We start from the raw sequence: 23166 nt of genomic DNA, 5'->3' as shown, positions 1-23166 counted from the left end.
TCATGACCTGAGCTGATGTCAGACACTCAACTGACTGAGCCACCCAGGTGACCCATCCCTGTACTTTACTTTAAATTTTATTTTGGAAACTGCAAATCAGTTATCAAATATAATGTTTTTATTAATTCAGGAGTCAGTACTTTGTTTATAAAATAATTGTGATAATTCTATTTGCATGTTAGAAATTACTTATGAAATTAAGACAGCATTTTACAAAGATAGATGTGATTATTATTTATACATAAAAGTAAAATTTAATTCAGTATTTAAATTTTACCTTAAATGAAAATTTTAATCACATGATAGCTCATTTGCAGTATGGAGATATAGTATAGGCTTTAGTTATATTAAAACTCTTTCTGGGGAGTCTGAGTGGCTCAGTCAGTTAAGCATCCAACTCTTGGTTTCAGCTCAGGTCATGATCTCACAGTTCATGGGTTCAGGCCCCACATCGGGATCTGCCCTCGCAGTGTGCAGTCTGGTTGGGAGCCTCTCTCTCCTCTCTCTACCCCTCCTCTACTCTCTCTTTCTCAAAATAAATAAACTTAGGGACTGTGTAAAGATTTTAAACATTTTATTTAAACAAAAGTCGTTATAAATATACAGCAGGGAAAATATCTTTTCCCCCTTTGTTAAAGCATAATTCTAAATCTTTAGATAGGTGATATATTTCCATGCAAAAATTTAAACAGGAGTATATAATTTTTAAGGACCTGTATATTTTATTTTTCGTTGAAAAAGCAGAAAATCCCAAATTTACCACAGGAAAAAAAATGGTGATAATGAATTATGGGATTTAATAAAATTCTAGACCCTGTGGTTTGGATGTTACATGGTTGCACTGCATTTATTTTGCTGAAATGACAGAGTATTGCCTTTATTTTTCAAATGAAGTCAAATTATGAGATGCCACTTGATGTTATAAATCTGCATGTTATGGTCTGGCATGATTTCTTCTGTACAGATTCCAGCTTTATGACCACTAGAAGAAATTAAAATACATAAAGAAAAATAGATTCAATTAAAATGTATACAAAGAAAATTTTATATAAAGCTATAAATTATTTGGGAAAGGCCTCGAGAGGGAGTATACTTTCTTATACAAAAAGAATTTTATAAAGAACTGGAAATGCTATTCTAAATTATAGCAATGTCACATTCAGATAATAACCAAATATGAAAGGCACTATTATCAAATAACTCATTACAGGGAATGAATATGATATAAAGATTTTTTTCCCCTATGAGTCAGGTAACCAACACTAACTATAAACAGGAAGAATTTGTAGAAATGAAAAATAACAGTTTGGAGGAAGGGTTAAAGTCGTTTCTAAACATAATGGATATGATGGAGATGTTAAGCATAGGGGTTTTCTTTTTTCTTTTCCAGTCTTATGGCTTGTGGTTGCAAAAGCATATTATAGGTATCTGTTGAGAGTGGTTTAAGTCTTGAAATGACTTACAGTGAACAACAGGGACAAATAAATGAAAATAGAAAGAGTTCATATACCAGTATTGGCAGGAATTTAACCATCAAATACTATTTCAGGATTATTTTAATATCCATGATTATGATTAGGATTGATATAATTAAGAGATAATTTTGTTATAGAGACTTTAGACAGACAAAAACCAAAAACAAAAACACCTTTCAAACTTTTTACATCTAGGTGCTCTAGCCTTATCAGGCATATCCTCTCTTCGCCTGGGCACACCCCATATGTTGAAAATACTTACCTGTATGGACTCAGGTTTTTATTTTCATCCCAAACCATTTAAGTTGTACAAATACTGTTGTTATATATTTTCCTGAAGCCAAAGGTCAATTTAAGAATAAAGAAAAAGAGGAGAGGGTATTAGTAGGGATGCTGTTGACAACCCGGCAATTTGCAGAAGATGTAAGAGAAGAAAAAGTGCAAGGATCAGTACAGTTGAGTGCCGTGTTACCCTGTGTGGTCTGGTTTGCGTGCTTATCATCATTACAGCTTTGCAACAAGATCAGTTAGACAAATTGAGAGTAAACATTTACGTTCACTTGAAACAATTTGAAAATGCTGTGACATTTTGACCATGTGTTACAAAATGATCACGTGTCCACAAGGATTTGAAATTAGACAAAACCAAACCAAATCAGACAAAATTGGGCCTGACCACATTTGAGAAGCACTGAGAGTTCAAGCCTTAATATGATACAGTAAACCTCTTGGTCAACATATAGAAGAAACACTAGAACAGGGTTTTCACAGTACCTCCCTGCTATTACTACCCTGTGGGGAGTGGGGAGAGGCCCTTTAGCCTAGGGTGTACTTTGGGGCTTTGAGGGCCCTGATGTTCTTTCTTGGTAGAAGGGTGCATTGTCTCTGTTACAGGATATAAGAACTCTCATGACTACCTAATACTGCCGAAGGAAAATATCTAGATTCTTTGAAGACAATTCCAGAATCCATGTAGTAAGGAGAATAAGTACTAGATTGAACTCAGGCTTCTCATATGTCATACATTTTATATTCTATATTTTTATTTACTTGGAGACATTTTAGTTGTCTCTGAAAGCTCAAGTAAGTTGGTTGGATAATTGATATAGAACAATTTTGTAGATGCTTCTATAAAATAAATCTGGCAGCTCAAGGAAAAAAAAGGAGTTTTTTAATGGAGAAATCCTAAACGGTGTGTTGTTGAGGGGCAAGTCACAAGGAGAGAAGATTCCTGGCAGGAGATATCTGAACTGGCAATGAGGTTGGAAAAATTAACCAAACTAATGTGTGTACATAAATTAAAAGTTAAAAGGCTCAGAAGTAGTGGCAATTGCCATACCCTCTAGAAAGGTGGTTGCAAGAATCACTGCTGCCTTCTCCCTCACATCCCTTATTATTATACTTTCCCAAGGCATAACTGTTCCGATGTAAAAAATGTTGTGCGAGCATATTTCAATGCATATCTAAGATGCCATGATTATGTGGCGGTATTACAAACACTAGCCTATCAGCAAGGAAAGAGCTGTGTGGATATTTAAGACAGTGCAGTGACTCTGTAAGGTTGAGGATCCTGGATTTGTAGGTGGCAAACCGAAAGCTCCTTTGACTGTGCAAAGACAAATCAAGGGGCAGGGGATGCTGAAGGGTTAAACTGTTACTAATAATTTGTAGTTAGTCCAAAACTAAAGAGGAGGGTGAATTTTAGAACGAAGACCATCACAGCCTGAAAAAGGAAGGCACTTTCTTCCACACTAATGGAGTCTTGATTCTCTTCAGAGCAGCAAAGAAGCCAGTTGAATTTTTCACCACTCTAAACATACTTGCAGCTAGGGGTGGCCAGTGACTCCATTTGGACAAAAGAAATATAAGTGGGGGTTTCCAGACTGACATGTAAAAGAACTTGGAAATCATCAGTCCCATCCTCATTAGAAAAAAGTTGAACCAACTGAAAATCAACAACTCTAGGGGCGCCTGGGTGGCGCAGTCGGTTAAGCGTCCGACTTCAGCCAGGTCACGATCTCGCGGTCCGTGAGTTCGAGCCCCGCGTCAGGCTCTGGGCTGATGGCTCAGAGCCTGGAGCCTGTTTCCGATTCTGTGTCTCCCTCTCTCTCTGCCCCTCCCCCATTCATGCTCTGTCTCTCTCTGTCCCAAAAATAAATAAACGTTGAAAAAAAAATTTAAAAAGAAAAAAAAAATCAACAACTCTTCTACATCCATCAGAGAATTGAGGTCATGGGACACACTGCTGTCCTGGAACCTGGAGAGACCAATGATGCTGCTGGAGCCAACACTGTCCCAATAGGAACACTCAAACTTTAATGGACGAATTGCTGCACCTCAGTATGGATAAGCTTCAAAGTTAAAAACTCAGGGTGGGGGTCCAGTCTTAGGGAAGCCCCCATATTTCCTTGAGTTTTACCTCCAGGAGCCCCACCAGGTCTTACTGTGATAATCAGGGGAAAACCTCCTTTCGCATCCAGCAGTAGGAGGGGAAAAGCAACTATTTTGAAATTTTCCAGGGCTCTCTCTTCTCCTTAATAGGGCCCTCAAGGGAAACTATTTTATCAGAACCTAAACAATTTGGGCTTTATTAAACCCTCACTGACCTGGGGAAGGGGAATAGCTGAATCCAGACTCTTCTACATGGCAGAGAGAAATACCCAACTCCAGTTCCCTATAGACTCCCTGTTTCACTTAAGGGTAAATGTAGCTCAGTAGTTCTAAGGACACAGACTCACTAAAAGCCTGAGACCTAATCATAGGCCATAATAGGCTTCTCTTTCCCCCACAGTTTACCACCACATTAGTAAGACTCCTATACAGTATCAGAAAAGTCCAACGTAAAGTGCTGCAAGCCTCAGTTCCTGCTTAGAAAGAGTCTTCAGGGGAACTCGAATACAAGAGGAGACACAAAAATAAGGACACCAGAGTAAATTTTCACCTCTGACACTGCAGGTACAGCACACAGAAAACATAGCCTAAATCCTAGCCAGATAAACACAAAATCTCACACTAAATGTATCATGTCTGGCCCTTAACAACAACAACAAAATATAAGGCATGCTAAAAATTAAAAACAAAAACAAACAAAAAACAGCCTGAAGAGATAAAGCAAGCATCAGATCCAGACTCAGATATGGTAGAGATTTTGGAATGATCAGGTTGGGAATTTAAAATAATTATGACCAGGGGTGCCTGAGTGGCTCAGTTAAGCATCCAACTCTTGACTTCAGCTTAAGTCATGATCTCACAGTTCATGTGAGCCCACATCGGGCTCTGTAACAGCGTAGCCTGCTTGGGATTCTCTCCCCCTCTCTCTTCCCCTCCTCCACTTGCTGTCTCTCAAAAATAAACATTAAGGGGCGCCTGGGTGGCGCAGTCGGTTAAGCGTCCGACTTCAGCCAGGTCACGATCTCGCACTCCGTGAGTTCGAGCCCCGCGTCAGGCTCTGGGCTGATGGCTCAGAGCCTGGAGCCTGTTTCCGATTCTGTGTCTCCCTCTCTCTCTGCCCCTCCCCTGTTCATGCTCTGTCTCTCTCTGTCCCAAAAATAAATAAACGTTGAAAAAAAATTAAAAAAAAACATTAAAAAGAATTTAAAAATGAAATAAAAATGATCAATACACTAAGGACTCTACTGGCAAAATGGACAAGATGCAAAAACAGATGAGTAATGTAAAGAAAAAAAAAAGAAAATTCTAAGAGAGAATTAAAAGCCAATGCTATAAATCTAAAACACTGGCATACGTTAAGAATGCCATTGATGGGCTCACATCAGTAGACTGACACAGTAGAGAAAAGAATTGGAGCTTGACACTATGTCAAAAAAACCTATCCAAACTAAAAGAAAAAAGAAAAAAGGATGAGAGGGGAAAAAAGGGAATAGAATACCTAAGAACTGTGGGACAATTAAAAACTATAAAAACAAATTAAATCCAACAATATATATAAGTTGTTAATATTTTATTGAAGATTTTTGTATCTGTGCTTTGAGAGACAGTAGTCTGTCATTTCTTTTCTTGTAATGTCTTTGGTTTAGGTATTAGAGTAAGTAATGCTGGCCTCTCATAATAAGTGAGGAAGTTTTCTCTGTGCTTCTATTTTCTGCAAGAGATTGTAGAGAACTTGTGTAATTTCCCTTTTAAATGTCTGGTAGAGTTCACCAGGGAACCTATCTGGGCCTGGTGCTTTCTATTTTAGAATTTAGTAATTTCATTTTATTGATAAAATTTATTATAGTTGACTCAACTGCTGGTATGAGCTTTTTGTCCTCTGTCCTATAATTTTTTTCTCTTGGAATGTAGACACTGTGTCTACCATTGTGGAAGCCTTTTTGAGACCATGAGAATAAAAAGCATATGAGAAGTTTGAAGGATCATAAAGACAGAGGGAACCTGGGACTTCTTTGGTGATTTTTGGAGCCAGCATGTCAGTTGTAGACTGCCTAGGTCAGGAGTTCTTCTTTGGAGACAACATATACTCTAATATGATTAAACCACTGAAGTTGAGTTTCTGTTATAAAGAGCTAAAGTTAGCAATTCCTATTTTACATAATTATTCATTAGTTGTGCTTGTAAAATATTTTCTTTCAAAAAGAAAACCAACAGGAAAAAAATCATAATTATTGGAAATAAAATTTTTCCCAAATTTTTCTATAATAAAATATAATATAATCCTAATCCTGGAGATTGCCTGAATAAGGCCAGGGCTCACTACTAAGTTGAAAGAGGAATGTATGAGGAAAATGGGGATTTTCACCTTAAAAAAAAGCCTAAATATGAAGGAAGGTAACAGTTGTCCTCAAGTATCTGAAGGGCTTTAAAATGGAGGGCAATCGGATTCATGTCTGGGTACAAGAAATATAATTAATACTACATGTAAAAGGCTCATGGAGGCATTATGACATGTTATGTGGAAGCACTTTTGAATTCTTGTCAAGAATAGGGGCTCAGTCAGTTAAGCATCCAACTCTTGATTTCAGCTCAGGTCCTGATCTTGTGGGTTTGCGCTCCACACCAGGCTCCATGCTGACAGTGTGGAGCCTACTTGGAATTCTCTCTCCCTCTCTCTCTGCCCCTCCCATTCTCTCTCTCTCAAAATAAGTAAAGTAAACTTAAAAAAAGCTAAAAAAATATATAAATAAGTAAGTAAATAAGTAAATAAATAAATAAATAAATAAATCCACATCAAATATATGCAAAAATGGAATGAGCTGTAATTGGTGTAGATTGTTCTGATGTTGCAAGTGATCAAGCCTAGGCTGAATAACTATTTGGCAGAAGATTTTGTAATTTATTTTCTAAATAATACAATCCAAAAGATTTAAGTAATGATTTGGGGAAGTCAAGATCGTATATGGTAAAGCAAAAACTGAAAACCAGAGTGATGTGGTATATAAGATTTTAGTCTTTTCAGTAAACCCCATCATCTCCAGGAGATAATCTGCAAAGGAGATTTAAATAGGCTCTCTACTTCTCTCCATTGGACAGAGAGCCACTTCTTTTTGTGAAGTGCCAGCTAGGTCCCTGAGATATAATGGTGAAGGTTAAAATAAATGTATTTGGACATAATGGGTTCCTGGTCATCAGCGCTGCTTTTAACTCTGAAAAAACAGATATCATCACCATCTATTACTGCTTCATTGATCTCAACTACATGTCCTACATGTTCCAGTATGATGATTCTACCCTGGCAAATGCAATGGCACAGTCAAGGCTGAGAACTGAAATGTGTTATTGATGGAAAGCCCATCTCCATCTTGCAGGAGCAAGATCCCACCAACATCAAATGGGGTGATGCTCTTGCTGAATATGTTGTGGAGTTCACTGGTGTCTTCACTACCATGGAGAAGGCTGGGGCGTGCTTGAAGGGTGGAGCCAAGAAGGTCATCATATCTGTCTCTTCTGCTAATGCCTCCATGTTTATGATGGGTGTGAACCATGAGAAGTATGACAACTGCTTCAAGGTTATTGGCAATGCCTCCTGCATCACCAACTGCTGGGCCCCTTGGGCCAATGTCATCCATGACAACTTTCATGTCATGGAGGGACTTATGACCACAGTCCATGTCATAACTGCCATCCAAAAGACCTTGGACCTCTGGGAAGCTGTGGCATGATGGCTGAGGAGCTTCTATTGGCATCACCAAGACTGTGTGCAAGGTCATCCTTGAGCTGAATGGGAAGCTCACTGGCATGATCCATGTCCACACTCCCAGTGTGTCAGTCATGAATCTGATCTCCCTGGGGAAAGCTGTCAAATATGATGACATCAAGAAGGTGGGCTACACTGACCTGGTTGTCTCCTGCAACTTTAATAGTGACAGCCACTCTTCCACCTTTGATGCTGGGGCTGGCATTGCTCTCAGGGACCCCTTTGTAAAGCTCATTTCCTGGTACAACAATGAATTCAGCTACAGCATCTGGGTGGTAGACCTTATGGTCCACATGTCCTCCAAAGAATGAGAACCCCCAGACCCAGGGAGAGGACAAGAGTAAGAGAGAAGCCCTCAGCTGCCGGGGAGTCCTTGCCAACTCATCCGCCAACACACTGAAAATCTGGGCTGAAATCCATCGTAGAGCCCCTGAAGGAGAGGGGCTTAAAGAGCCCTACCTTGTCATGTACCATCAATAAAGTACACTTTACCCAGCTAGAGAGAGAGAGAGAGAGAGAGAGATTGATTTAAATAATAGATGAGAATTTGATTAGAGGAGTTTTAAGGTGACTTCCCGGACTACTATTACACATTTCTCAAAGGAAAGGGGAAACACAAAATTTAGAGTACTGCATAAATTAAAAATAAGGATGTGTTTTGCATTTAAGGAGCTGTTGATTTCAGTGAAGTCTCTATGTTGTACTTACTAGGAGTCCTGGTTCTGGAATAGGAGCAGGTCTTGTAAACCGTTTACTAAGTTTCCTCTTCTGTTTCCTTAGGTTTTGCATATTCTCAATATGTTTATCTCTGAACTTTTGGAAAATTAAAAGGAAGGAAAACAAATAATACTTTTTATAACAAAAAGTTAACATGCTGATTGTATATTTTTAATGTCAGTAAAAAATATAAATACAACCAGTACATAGCTATGTAAAAGTAGGAAAAAAATCATTTTTCAAATGTGTGGTTCCTAGATGAAGAAAACACCCTAGGGCATCCCTAGAGTTTTCAAATGAGCCTGTTTCGTCTCTCTCTCTCTCTCTCTCTCTCTTTCTCTCTCTCTTTTTTAAGTTTATTTATTTTGAGAGGAAGAATGGAGGAGGGGCAGAGAGAGAGAGAGAGAGAGAGAGAGAGAAAATCCCAAGCAGGCCCTGCTCTGTCAGCATGGAGCCTCACGTGGAGCTCTCTCTCACAAACTGTGAGATCATGACCTGAACCGAAATCAAGAGTCGAGTGCTCACCGACTGAGTCACCCAGGGGCCCGAGACTATTTACTCTCGATATTCATTTCACCAACTATGGGACCCCAGACTCATATGTGTGTGTGTGTGTGTGTGTGTGTGTGTGTGTGTGTGTGTGTGTTTACTTTTATTTTGAAGTGATGTTCATTTGGGACATGGGGCTGGTTCAGTCAGGTTGGTTCAGTCAGTTGGGTTAAGTGCCCAACTCTTAGGATTCTCTCTCACCCTCTCTCTCTGCTTCTGTCTGTCTCTCTCTTTCTCTCAAAACAAACAAACAAACAAAAACTTCAAAACAATAAAATGAAAATAATGTCATTAAAACCCCCAAAGGAATTTCCTTTATAGAAATAAGAAAACAAAATTTATGCACATTCTTTAGTTACCTTAAACACTGCATATGCCAAGCAGAAATTTTTATGTTCCCATTTTATGCCATCTTTAAGTAACAGAGACCTTAAGGGATCCAACTAGAACACTTTGAAGATGAGGAAGAGTATTAGGATGCAGAGTACATGCATAATAAAAACTTTATCCACTTCCAGTGGGAGTGCAATTGGTATAATTGCTTTGAAACCTACGCGGTATTACTTTATAACAATAAACATTGTCTTGTCCTATTATCCAGCCATTCTATTCCTATTATGTTAAAAAAACCAAGAATACAAAGCATTTAGGTTATTCTCATGAAGACTCACTCTAATAGTAGTCACAGTCCTGTGAAAGAAAACCCAGAAGTATCTAGCTAGTAAAAGTTCTATCATATTAGAGACCCCTGCATGTAAAGGAACAAGATAAAGTCGCAATCTTGAAGTACCCAGAATTATTTATTTTTTATTTTTCAGAGTGACAGCATGAGTGGGGAAGGCACAGAGGGAGAGGGAGACAGAGGATCTGAAAGCGGGCTCTGCACTGACAGCAGTGAACCTGCTGTGGGGCTCCATCTCAGGAACCATGAGAGCATGACCTGAGCTGAAGCTGGACACTCAACAAACCGAGCCACCCAAATGTCCCCAGAGTTATTTATTTAAACATTACCTGCCGTGCGGTGACATCTGAAGGGTGTTGCTGTCTTGGCCCTTCCTACATAATATGTAAAATTAAAACAAAACCATAAAAATCATGAGCAAACAACTATTCAGTTATTATAATGGGAAGCCTATGCTACTGCTTTTTATTTATGTAATATATGCTTATTATCTCAATTTGCAAAAGGCAGGATCAGAATAAGAACATGAAGGTGAAAATCAGAGTGGAAGATGGCAATAATATCACGAGAAAAAAGAGTCCGCTCTGAATCATATTACAAAGACCCCGTAGCATACTGCGATTTATCATGGAAGGAAAGACAGGTATGAGCAATCAGAAAATTATGTTTCTGCTGGTCCTCAGGATGATTAAGGAACCCCAGCAAGTAGTATGGTTTTCTGAGACACAGGAAGCTTGGCTTTACTTTCTGGGGTTCCCACACCTTCCACTAATTTCTAAATTGTGCTTTAAATACCTTCCGCTCCCCTCATTTTGCTCCAGTTGTTTAGCCCAAAGACCCAAAAGCAATCTCCTCCCCATCTCAATATTGAGAAACTTATTCTGCCCCACCCCCACTTCTGTAAGCCCCATCCCACCTCCGGGACAAACGACTGAGGGTGCCTGGTTTCTAGTGGGCACAAAGGGAGCCTTTTCCTCCTTCAGGAACCGGCTCAGGATCTAGCCTGTCTACCTCACCCGGGATTCTCAGCCCCCAGCACCAAAGCGCCCACACTGGCCGTAATCGCCAGTGATCAGTAATCTCAAGTGTCCCAGGCACATGGCCCGGGAAAGGGGCAGACAAGTTGGGTTTGGGGTGTTGGAGAACTCAGGGGGTTCACTTGGATGGCTTCGTCCGCCCTACAGCACAGACACATGCTGCTGAGCCTTGGAGCATCCCCCGCTCGGCAAGCGCCCCTGGTCCTGACCAGGACCAAGTCACTGAGGGGTACACCACGCGACACCCCCGAGCCCCGCCCGGCCGCGTCACAATTCTCTTTGTCCTCCCCTGCGGCCCCCTCCCCCCACCCCCCAGTGCCACTGTGGGATCAGGGCTGCTGGGTTACCACAATTGCCTGTTCTGCCAGTACTCTTGCTCAGACAAGCACATGATACAATAAACAGAGTTTAGTCCTCAACTCTGCCCTCTTTCTGTGGACCTCTAACTTAGTTCCATGGTCCTTCACTTCGGCCTGTCATGGGGTTCTCAGTGCCATCTCCTGGTTGTTCTTTCGTCATGACTTCCGTTTGGGTCTATCCAGCTATCAGCCTCATCCCTGTCAATCACCGGGCTAAAGAGGGGGAAATTTGAGAATTGTCACAATTGCCTAGACATCATCTCCAACTTAAACTGGGTCTTCACCACTGCTTCCCACCTCTTTTATGTTTGCCTTGCTTTTTCTTTTTTTCACTCGGCAGTGTTCCTTCAAACTGTCTCTCCTCTGTTGAAATCTCTGAGCCCACTGTCCTCCAGACACTTTCAGCAGAAGTAGGACAACTCTTGCTTCACACACTGAGAGTGGCTAAAGCTTCAGTAGAGCTTATGCTCAGCACTGTAAGATGAGTGCATATATATTTAAATCATCAACTTCTTGCAACAACCCGAGAGAACAAGAGCATGGTGATTGTCATCTGGGAAAAGAAGGCATTAGTAGGTTAAACAACTTGCCCGAGGTTAGGCACTGGGACTTAAATACACGGAGTCTGCTAACGGGACCTGTGCTGTTTGATCATGGTGCTGGGCCGCCAATTGCTTTTAAAAGCCCAGACTGGGGCTACCTCAATTCCTTCCCACCTGTAAGTCTATGACATTGTCTGTATCCACATTATTCTTTTTTCCCTGTAACCCCATTAAATTGAAAAAGTTGTTGCCCTTCTGTTTTTGTCTCGAACAAGTCTGTTCATTTTTGTTCCCATGCCATTTTCATCTTAGAAGCCTCCTCAGAGACCTTGCTCTAGATTATTCCCTCCCCTTGCTAACATCTGTATCTTGCCTGTTTTCTTTAAACAATTAAATGCAAGAGGCTCAACTCATCCCCTATTTAAGGTAATAAACCAAAGCCCTTTGAACAACAGCTAATTGTAACTATTGCCCATCCCCTCTATTTACAATAAATAATCCTAAAAGCTGCTGGATGAGATCGGATTCCCGTCCCTCTTCTTTACGTCTGATGCAATATTTGGCTTACTGCAACCTTCAACCCCCATTGGTACTTGTTTCAAAGTAGGTCTCTGGTGATCTTCCTACGGAATCCAGTGGGCATTTTCTATTACATGACATTTGCTTCGCGTTAGAAGCTGCAGAGATTTCTCTTGGAAGAGTTAGGCTTGGGAAAATTAAATAATCTTACTCACCCAGGGTGCTGAAAACCATTGGCCACTTCCTTCCTGCAACTCTCCTCTCTGGGAAGAATACAATTTAGAAAAATTGCGTGATCTTGCTCATGGTCACGCTCCAGAAACTGATTGGAAATCCTGTGATTTTTCTAATATGCCATGTTGCCTCAAGAACATATGTTTTGGGTACTTACTATTACAGATCTCACTAGGTCCTGGGAATACAAAGATAAATAAACTCATTCGCTGCCCTCAAGGAAAGTCGACAAACTAGCAACAATAAAAAAGTAAAACAGTGTGTTGGGAGTAGTAATAAGGACACATGTTCCGTTAATGTGTTAATTTTGTGGCAAATCCTTGTGATTAATGGATAGGGAATTCAGTGCAGTCCCTTCAGGTTTTTGGCGCCTCTAATTATTGTAACCTCTTACTTCAATCCACTATTTCTAGTTCTGTCCTCGTGGGCCTCATAAAATAAACTCATTCTCCTCTACATGATGATAAGGTTGGCGAAGAGGCTGAGGTTGTCAGACTCTACAGGCTTTGAGGAGGGAGCCCACAAATTGGGAATCAGACCTCTGAGGAGGGGAATATCGACAGGCTGAACTGGTACCCCTGGATGTTGGTTTGGCGGGGAGATCCTTCAGAGCTGGGGATCAGAGATCTCTTAGGAGCCACTATCTGGCAGGTGCTGTAAGACCAACTCTGATTGTATAGAAAAGATAGAAACTGGAAACAACTGTTGCTGGAGACAAAGGCTACTGCCAGGTGAAGTGTCACTGCTGGGGTGACAACTGAGGGCAAGAAAACAGGCACAAGTGAGATCCTTCTCCACTCCACTCACCTTCCTATCTCCCTCCAGCATCCTCACCCCCTGATTGGCTAAACCTACCAGGACTCCAGCTGGCCCGATCTCCAACTTTTTATTTCTAAAGAGAAATAAAATATGCAGAGTCCCAGCCCAGGCTTTATTTACAAGGTAGGATGTGGAAGGGCAGGTTTGGAGCCGAAAGACAACAGGTTAATGTGGCACAGCGACCATCGTGCCCCACATCACCTGCAGTCCTTGGATTATACATCTTCGAGAACAGTTTCAAGCCTCCCCATTATCCAGGTTGATAACTTGTATTACACTACAGTCAGCCAATGTCCTGCACCAGACACAAAAGTCAAAGTGTGGTATAAGGCAGAGCCAGAAGGGCAAGAGCATCAACTTCCCAAGTTCAGGCAGTACATTTGCATAAACATTACCTTTGCAGAAATGGATAAAATGTAACTGTAAAATAAATTATGAAAACTCCTGAATACTAAATGCAAGCACAGTCAATATTCCTGTTTGTTCATGTTTGATCGGTATAGAGCTACAATTCTCAAAGTAAACTCCAGAAACTACCGTTTCAAAGTGTTTGTAATTTTATGTGAAAAATAAAACAAGTAAATAAGCCACCCTTTCCCCTTACATAAAAATAGGTACCAAGTTCAAATAAGTTTGGGACATTCTAACAAAGGTTAAACAAAGGTAAACACCTAACTTTACTGCAGGGCCACTCAGAACTGGTAATATGCTGAAGTAATTATGAATATACCATACGAAGGTATAGTATACAATGTTTCTCCAACTTATTTACTTGTGGGACCAGACCCTCTTTTTTAGTGTGCCATTCATAATGGAAGATTCTATATTAAAGATAGTAGTTATTTCTGAATAACTAAGTATTATTTTATATTACTTCAAGCATGACATATTAATTATGTCACAAACTGACAACCCTGGGTATCCATATTTAAATCACAATTTTTTCACGTTCCAATTATTTTCCTCATTTTCATCCGAAAGAACATTTGCTGATTTTTGTTTTAGATTTTAAATGCAGTTTCTTTAATGCAAGTCAGATTCACTGTTATAGTGTTTCCATAAAACAGAATTTATGGAAAGATGTAAATATTTCATTCACATCTTAAAAAACAGCTCATCCTGTTTGTTTGATGTTTCCATAATTAGGTTTTATTTTTGTAAATTTGTACAAAACCAGAGCAAGTTCTTAAAGAGTTAACTTGTAGGCTTTTCCACATAAATGAAACAACTTGTGCAGAGATATAGATAGAATATCAACATTGATTTAATTTGTACCATTATTCACAGATTTTCGGTTTTGTTCATTTTCTGGGTTTACAGTGGGTCATGGAATCTATTTTGGGGCATTAAGAAACTTTAATTATTTACTTTGATTTCAATGCAACTGTTTACCTTTTGATGTGAAACTGTTTTACAAAGTCAATGGAAGAACTTTGCCTAATTTGGGTATTTAGGGTTTTCTAATGACTTTATTTTTTAAAATCAAGTTTGAGGGAGTAGATCCTCTTCAAGTCATAATATTCTTTAAATACTGAAAATATGTCTTACGATTAAAGTCTGTTCTCTTTTGATGACAGAGTGCTATTTTTTATTTAGTAAGGAGATGTGTACAGGCTCACCACTCTTTCTTCTGGACCGTTCTTTCATTCAACAGATATCTGTACCCACTGAGTGCTCTTTTGTTCCAGGCTCTGTGCTTGTGCTGAAGTTTTTGTGCTGAGCAGGTAGATAGGAGTCCTCTCTGAATAAGTCCTCTTTAAAATAATAGCCAGTGCAGGGCCAACTTCACGGTTGCAGGGTCTATGCAGTCACCCAGGGAGTCATGCTTCAAAAGATTAATGCTCTGTTCTTGCTGTCTTAAAACGCTTAATTTTTAAGCAGCCCTGCATTTTTCTTTGGCACTACGACCTGCAAATTGCGCTAAATGGTCTTAAACCTAGCCTCCAAAGTTTGTGAGAAATTGTCTATCTTTCTGCCTGTCTGTACTGAGTTTATAACAGATTTTCTTTTTTTTCTGTACCTAGGCAATTATATTGTGAAATCTAGGTTATAGACTTTAAGTTTGTCCATATAGTAAGTTACATCTTTTTAGATTCAACTTTTTCCAACCTGTCAAGAACAGTTTTTTTTTCTTTTCTATAGCACACCTTCATGTCTTATGCCATGAACCTTGCTGCCATTCAGTTAAACTTTCTCCTAAGTAGTTTTACATTTGGTCTGCATTTCAGCCTCCTTACCTTTGCGGGCTCTGCACCTATCATGACTGCCCCAATATAAAGCCAGATCTGTCCTCAAAATTATTCCTCAGAGGGGCGCCCCGGTGGCTCAGTTGGTTAAGAATCCAACTTAGGCTCAGGTCATGATCTCACGGCTGGGCTCCTGAGTTTGAGCCCTGCGTCGGGCACTGTACTGATAGCTTGGAGCCTGGAGCCTGCTTCAGATTCTGTGTCTCCCTCTCTCTCTGCCCCTCCCCCACTCACACTCTCTTTTTCTCTCTCTGAAAAATGAATAAGCTTAAAATATATATATATATATATATATATATCCCTAAATTGAGTCCAAGATAAAAGAATTAAAAAAAAATTATTCCTCAGAAAAGAGTAAGTTGCTTTATGCCAGAATCTTTATGAAGTCTCTGTATTTCAGACCCCTTTAGTTTGAAAAAACAGAGTTCTTCAGAAAAATGTACTGGTTGGGAATGGACTTGAATGCCAGCTTTGGATACTTATCAAGGTTCCCTATATGAATTGGCAAAACAAAGTAATTTAGTAATTATCTCTTTTAAAAGTCATTGTAAGCAAGTCTTTTAAAGATCACTTTAAAGATCAATTGAATAAATAAGTGGCTGTATTTTGGAGATCTTTAATATACACTTACAGCACAAATGAACAGAACAAACAACTTCTAATGTTACGTGAAAGAGTACTTAGGCTTTGGATAAATTTCCAGTAACATGTAATAGGATCAAACTAGAATTTAGAAAGGGCTGTATTTCGAGGCACTGAGATGGGAATGAAAAGTTAATATCTTTAAAAACTGCTCAAAAAGTGGCTTTGGCAACAATTAAGACAGTGACGTTAAAAATGCATGCAAAGAGGTTGAATAAAACTGTCTAATGAAATGTGGGGACAGAAATAAACAACATTTTAAAACTAATATATTGTTTATGTAATGTGGTTTCAAATGTGGATGTGTAAAAAAATTAAATTAAATATTACAAGTAGACATTTGGCTATTATAGCTACATCTCTAAAAGTTTAAATGGTCAAGTTGACCAAAACAAACAACTTGGGTTTATTTGCCCTTCTAAAATGTCTCTTTCTTTTAATTGAAATAGTTTAATTTTTTATCAATCCTGTATTATAATTCAAAATGTTTGAAAAAGACTGTAAACACAATTTCTTATCAGAAAGAACCCAGTCTTAACTATTGATCATCAGACACACACACACACACGCACACACACACATTCTCTCTCTCCCTCTCCCTCTCTTTTTCTGTCTGTCTGTCTCTCTCTCTCCAAATAATGCTGTTGTTAAAAGAAACTGAGGCATATTAAAATTGTTTAAACTTCATTTGAGCAAGAATCAATTCAAATGGGACAGTGGTTAGGAAGTGGTTAGTAGGATTGCCAGCTCACAGGAGCAAAGAGGAAAGACTTTTCTAGAGAAAATGCAGAAGCAAAGAAAGGAAATCATTTGTTTGGTTATAGCTTAGAGCTTAGTTGGCGGTTTGTGATTGGTTGTCCTTAGAGTCTTGACTTTGTAACCTTGAGGCATTTACGGTTTAGATTTTGGTTTGCTTATATAGGCCGCCATGGCATGAGAGCCACATCAGGCTCATGGCTTCCTTGTTTAATTAATTTAACAGAGCGTAACGTTTTCGCATCCCTCAAGTGTATGAGCAGACTTACCTTTCGTGACATACATTCAGCCTGGAGAAAAATGTAGGAGCCCCCTCTTCTTGGTTTGTCATCTGTGCTCTGGTTTGGGGAAGTCTAGGTTATATGATCCTTAGTCCTTGCCTCCATTACCCTGAAAGGCAGATCTTTACACTGAAGGGTAGGCTGGATCTTCAGTGTTTTCTGAACCGAGTATCAACAACACAAAAAAGACTTGTTCTGCTAATGATGATCAGCTTTCACAGCCAAATTTAAATGATCTTTTCCCCGCAAGGGGTGAACTTAAGAAAGGGGAAGAAAAACCCCTTGTGGCCTAATTTCTATCTGGAGAAATCTTCCAAAAGTGCTGATAGCTTCATGATTCCTCTTGGAAATGTTATGAATCTAAAGATGACATATTAATAAGTTACTCATCTGCATTGGCAATTAATTCTCTGTTGGGGAAAATCAACCCCAAATTTAAGAATCTTACATTAATTTTTAGGTAATCATCAAAGCAAAGATGAAATGAATGATTTATAGTCACACTTCATAATTGTTGAGTATTTAACTTTATATATTTTTAATGTTTATTCATTTTTAAGAGACAGAGACAGAGCACGAGAGAGGTAGGGACAGAGAGAGAGGGAGACACAGAATCTGAAGCAGACTCTAGGCTCTGAGCTGTCAGCCCAGAGCCTGACAAGGAGCTCAAACCCACGAACTGGGAGAACCTGGGACCTGAGCTGAAGTTGGACGCTTAACCGACTGAGCTACCCAGGCGCCCCTATTTAGCTTTAGATCTGGGTAGGGCATGCCTTAAATGGCTATACTGGATGTATCTTTATTAGACAGAATGCATTTCTAGGAATTGTCTATTAAAAGTAACTTGATATTAGAGTCAGTAATGTTCAAGACTCATGGTCAGTTATAGTAAGTCCTAGCTTCCCTTTACTCTCCATTTTCCTCTATGTTCACACTGTGCTATTTGAATTTACGGGGACAAAAAATAAAAGACTCATTTGAAAACTTTTCTTATTCAATTTGTTTTTTTGCGACTTTGGATTATTTAGTTTATACTTGTTGAAAAAAAAACCACAAACTATTTTCAGATAAAAGATTTAAGAGTTAAGCTGTAGTGATGGAGAGAGCTCCTCTAACAGTATATAAAAGTCTTAAAATTTCATTTGATGGAGAAAGTTGGATGAGAGAGGTAAATATGCTAAAACTGTTGTCCTCTGTAAGATATATTCAGGTTCACAAGGATCACAAATCTCTTCTTCATATATTCTCTAGTTTTGGTTATCATGCAATTTTCTGCACTAAGCTGCTATTTTGAGAACACATGAAAATACATAGTACAGAATTGGAGATTCACATAGAACACAGAGCTATTTGTTAAGCGAGAAATATATAACCTTATTAAAGTTATGCTCATCTTTACTTGAAGAAGTAATTCTTTTAAGATATCTGATTCCATCTTATCTTTGATCTTTAATTAGTCTACCAAGACTGCCTTGGGTACTTAACAACATAGAAATAAATATGAATTGTTTTGGTAATTCTTTTTATGCAATCACAAGAACATTAAAGGTTGAATCAATATTTCATAGAAGATGTTGTCCAGTTAGCAGGAACTGAAAAATCAGTGTGGGAAATGATCCTCATTTTGCGGTGCCAGACACAATGACTTTACTTTGCTACAAAAGAGAAAAAAAAAATGTAAATGCAATGTTGTTTCTTAGGAAGCATTTTCTTTCAAGTGCCTACTGTATGTCAAATACAGATGTCAGTGATCCTTATACTGATACACTAACTTAATCAACTTTCTTTGTCATAACATTGAGTGACAGTGCTGTATTAAATAATAAGTCCTTTGGAAAGCTCCCCATTCCTATCTTCATGTGTTAGACCTGACAGCGTACAGATCAAACTTTATTGAACATATACCATATTTAAAAAGCGCTCTGCTGGGCGCATGGATTGATTTCTTCAACAGTATGATAGGTTTATATTTATATAGCAAATTTATAATAAGTTTCCAAATTTTATAATGAGAAATCTTTCATTTCATGTGGTGTTCATTTCATCTGAACTCCGTAAACCTTGGGAGGAAAGTAAAGTATGAATCCATGGATTTTATAATGGAATTTAAAAAGAGGAAGCTCGGAGAACTTAGGAGAACTAATGAAGGTCATCCCATTCAACATTTCTTAAGTCAATAAATATTTCTGGAGTTTTGTATTAGGTAGTATTCTTTCAGTGGCGAGAACAGAAACATTGAGGAAGTGACAAACTGAAAGGGATTCTTTTTCGGTTTGCATGAGTAGGAAATACAGGAGGAAATTTCATTCGGTCAAATAATAATTACTCATTTCTGTGAGCTATGCTTCACTCTTCAGGTTGGCCTTTGTCTTGCTGAAAATAGATTTTTCTGCAGCTAATGGGGACCTCTAGCACCTCCTCTATCCTGCTAAACTATCATCCTTTACAGTTTGACCCACAACCTGGGAGAAAGTCCTCACTCACAGCTTTTGGGGAGGTCTCTGATTGGCACATATTACCAGTTAAGCGGACATATAAAATGCATAATTAAAAAACTCAAGTGGAATCACATTAAATATGACTAGTGTTGCAAATTAACGGAGCATCTCTTTTTTTTTTAACTCAGAAATTTTAGCATTCTTATTTTAAGTTGAATCTAATCAACACTTTAGAAAAAGTGACAAATTATTTTTTCCTTCTTTGGACTTTTTTGTACAGATACCAATATGGAAGATGTAAATTCATCGTTGTTTTTAAAGATATCCAGGCAGAAAGAAGCCCAGGATGACAAATAAAAAGTGTGGAATTCAACCTGTAAAAAAGTTAATAAAGGGTATAAAATGATGTTGACCGAAAGCTAGAAAGTTATGACAAGGAAACATATCCATTGAGATTAGAAAATCCTTTAATAGGCTTTAGGGGCGCCTGGGTGGCTCAGTTGGTTGAGCGTCCGATTTCAGCTCAGGTCATGATCTCACAGTTCGTGAGTTTGAGCCCCGTGTCGGGCTCTGTGCTGACAGCTTGGAGCCTGCTTTGGATTCTGTGTCTCCCTCTCTCTCTGCCCCTCCCTCGCTTGCACTCGGTGTCTCTCTATCTCTCTCAAAAATAAATAAACATTAAGAAAATCCTTTAATAGGCTTTAAATAATCATATTTATAGAGTCTACATTTACCTAAATCTTATTAATTAGCAATGAAAACAGGGTAGAAGAAGAAGAGGCTTCTTCTAAAAATACCTTGGTTCAAAATTCTCTGTGTTCCATTTTGATATAAGGTATTTTATGCAGCTAAACTACATTTCAGTTTTCCAGTGGGGCTAATAGGGATAATACTATTTCTTAGAGTTGTAAAATTTAAGGAATAATGTATTCAAGTATGCTCCAGTATTATTTTATTTTCCTCTTTAACTAATGGGTGGGTAATTTCTCATGTGTCTAAAGGTTTCATGTGGATAGCAAAAGAGCTGAGAATGGGTTGCCAAAGGAATATATAGCTTCTTTCTCCGTAAGAATAAGTAAAATACATAATAACTCTTTGGATTATTAGAATATTATGTGTGGGTACTTTAGGATAATTCTTAGAATCAGGAGGTCTAGCTATTTTGCAAATATCATTTTTTTTTCTAGGGCGAGTAGAAGTCTTGCCCTTGCAGATAATCATCTAATGTCTCAGCAGCTCTTCAGGGTGTTTGTTTTTAGACAAAAAAATCCAGCAGGTGGCGCCTCCATCATAATATTTACACAGTAACGATTTGAAGTGAGAAAGAAAACAGAAAATTATCACATAGCCAGAAGATGGTGCTAGATGACCAATCTTTAAAAAACGTCTGCATTTCAAATAGGCAACTTCAATTTTACCGAACCTCAGAATTTATAATAAGGGTATTGTTGACACCATTGTTTGGGATTCTTCAGTAACTTCAGGAGCTTTAATTTTAAACTTCCAGTGTATTGCTTGTACAGTAAAAGAACCTGACCAACACATGAAAGAAAGAAATGCTTTCTGCCTCTACTTTTTATCACTCACAGCCTTTACAAAGAAAGATTATATTTAAAATGTTTTATTTTGCTGTCCCTCTATCCTCATGTTTCATGATTATACTTCTAAAAAATATATAAGCACTACTCACCTGAAATTCCTTGCTCCTTTCCTTTTATTCTTTCTCTAAGATTCTTTCAAGAAGATGAGATAGTAAATTAACATACCTAGAAACCCACAGATACAGTTTCTGATGTATCCAAATAAGAAAAAAGATATGTGTAGGGGCGCTTCGGTGGCTCAGTCGGTTGGGCGTCTGACTTCAGCTCAGGTCATGATCTCCTGGTTCCTGAGTTCGAGCCCCTTGTTGGGCTCTGTGCTGATAGCTCAGAGCCTGGAGCCCATTTCAGATTCTGTGTCTCCCTCTCTCCCTCTCTCTTCGCCCCTCCCCCACTCTCCCTGCGCTCTCTCTCTCAAAACTAAACATCAAAAAACTTTTGAAAAAAAGAAAAAAGAAATGTGTTGAAACGCTTCTTTTGCTGTACTTTGTGGACTTAAAAATATTTATTTATTTATTTATTTATTTATTTATTTATTGTGCTTTGTGGACTTTCAAAAACTACTGTTTAGTTTTAGCATCTTTGTACATTCAGTATTCAAGCCTTTCATCTTGCAAACTAATAGGAAATTAAAATTAAACTGCTTTGTAACTTTGTTTTATAAAACCAAGCAAAATTGTATTAGCAAAAATTATTTTCCAAAAATTGTTGCTGGTTGATTTGGCATTCCAAACACTTCCCAGCTAAATATCTCCTAAAGCATCTATTTCTTTCTCACCAGCCACCCCATCTCCTTCATCATCTAGTCTTCGCTACTGGACCATCACGGTAGCCTGCCAATAGTTGACTTTCCTTCCTTCTTGCTTTCCCTCCATGTGTTTTCTCTCACAGGATCAGAGCCATATTTTATAAGTGCAAATTTGGTTATTTCATTCCTGTTCTTAAAACCCTTCAATAACCTCCCATGGCTTCTAAATACCCAAACAAACCTTAACCACACCCAAAAAGCACTTCTCCAGGTGTACTCATACCATTCTTTCTAATCATTTTCTACACACTCGCTACACCACCTTCCTCAGACTCTCTGCTCCCTCCTCCCAGAAGTCTGGTACAAGTCTTCTTTCAGTCAGGAAAGCTGTTCTTCCATGTCTCCACCTTTGTGTCTCATACGTGTTCTTCAGATCGAACTCAAACATCACCTTTTCCAGGAAGCCCGATCTATCACCGAGGTTTAGATCAAGGCTCTATACTATGTGCTCACACAGCACTGAGTGCCTCTCCTTAATGGCACTCCCCTCTGTAACTGGACATGATTTATGGCGGACATATCAATCAATGTCTTGTTTTGCCCTAACTCACATAAGCCTCATGAAGACAGAGGAGTGTTTGCTTTTCTCACTATTGTATTTCCAGAGTAAGAGTGTCACGCTTGACATGTGGGAAGCTCTCTATCACTTTTAGTAGATTGATAGAGTGAATGATCAACGATAAAAATCAGAGGCTTCTGAAAAGTCCAGAGTATTTTCCATTGGTGAGATGTTTACCCTTAAGAGAATGTCAGGATGCAGGTGATAGCTGTCATCAGATATCTACAAGGCTGTCATGTGGAGGAGGGGCTCCAAAGAGCTGATCTAAAACCAACAGCTTACAGGAGGAATTAAATCCAAGATTTTAAAAACACAGTATCTGAAAATAGAGTAAATTTCTGTAGTAGGTGAGGAACTGCCTGCATCCTAAGTTCGTAGTTTCTTGGTGGGGAGAAGAAAAGGGAATTACAAGACCAACAGGGCAGTTAGGTGGCTTTTGAAGTCTCTTTGAGCTTTGGGATTCTATGGAAGTATGATTTGTTATAAAAAAAAAAAAAAAATCTGTCTTTCTTTCCCATGCTGGTTGCATTCTGAGGCCAATGATGAATGAGGTGGGGATTAGAGTTCTCCTTAGAGTTTTGGGGATTAAGTTTCATTATGTTTAGGACTTTAAAGAATGGTGATTGCCTAGCATGATCTGTACCATTAATTTCAGCTTAAACCCTTATTTCCAACCCCTTCTTGGGATACACTTGAAACAGGATATACCTAGAACTTGTTTCAGATGTACTACTTTCTCTGATAACTGAAATCA

General features: G+C 38.7%; 2 long non-coding RNA genes and 1 pseudogene across 5 annotated transcripts in view; 2 read left to right on the top strand and 1 right to left on the bottom strand.

Annotated features, from left to right (window-relative positions):
* The window catches only part of LOC121043647 (uncharacterized), a 229153-nt gene that overhangs the window by 6247 nt on the left and 199740 nt on the right, over positions 1–23166 (top strand). The gene's annotated exons all lie outside the window — the stretch shown is intronic.
* Positions 558–11070, bottom strand: LOC121043646 (uncharacterized). 3 transcript variants are annotated; one of them, XR_005796955.1, is made up of 4 exons: positions 11052–11070; positions 9904–9948; positions 8335–8439; positions 558–982 (listed from the first exon to the last, which is right to left on the bottom strand). It is a non-coding gene; the product is annotated as an uncharacterized LOC121043646 (long non-coding RNA). The 3 variants fall into 3 exon arrangements; XR_005796953.1 differs by having other exon boundaries at positions 10959–11069; XR_005796954.1 differs by lacking the exon at positions 11052–11070 and adding an exon at positions 11032–11050.
* Positions 6821–8245, top strand: LOC121043643 (glyceraldehyde-3-phosphate dehydrogenase-like; annotated as a pseudogene).

Source organism: Herpailurus yagouaroundi, unplaced genomic scaffold (assembly GCF_014898765.1).
Source record: "Herpailurus yagouaroundi ecotype Mexico unplaced genomic scaffold, PumYag 187, whole genome shotgun sequence".
In the NCBI taxonomy this organism is placed as follows: Eukaryota; Metazoa; Chordata; class Mammalia; order Carnivora; family Felidae; genus Herpailurus; species Herpailurus yagouaroundi.
The sequence above is the reverse complement of the archived record's forward strand: the minus strand, read 5'-3'. Positions and strand labels throughout refer to the sequence as shown.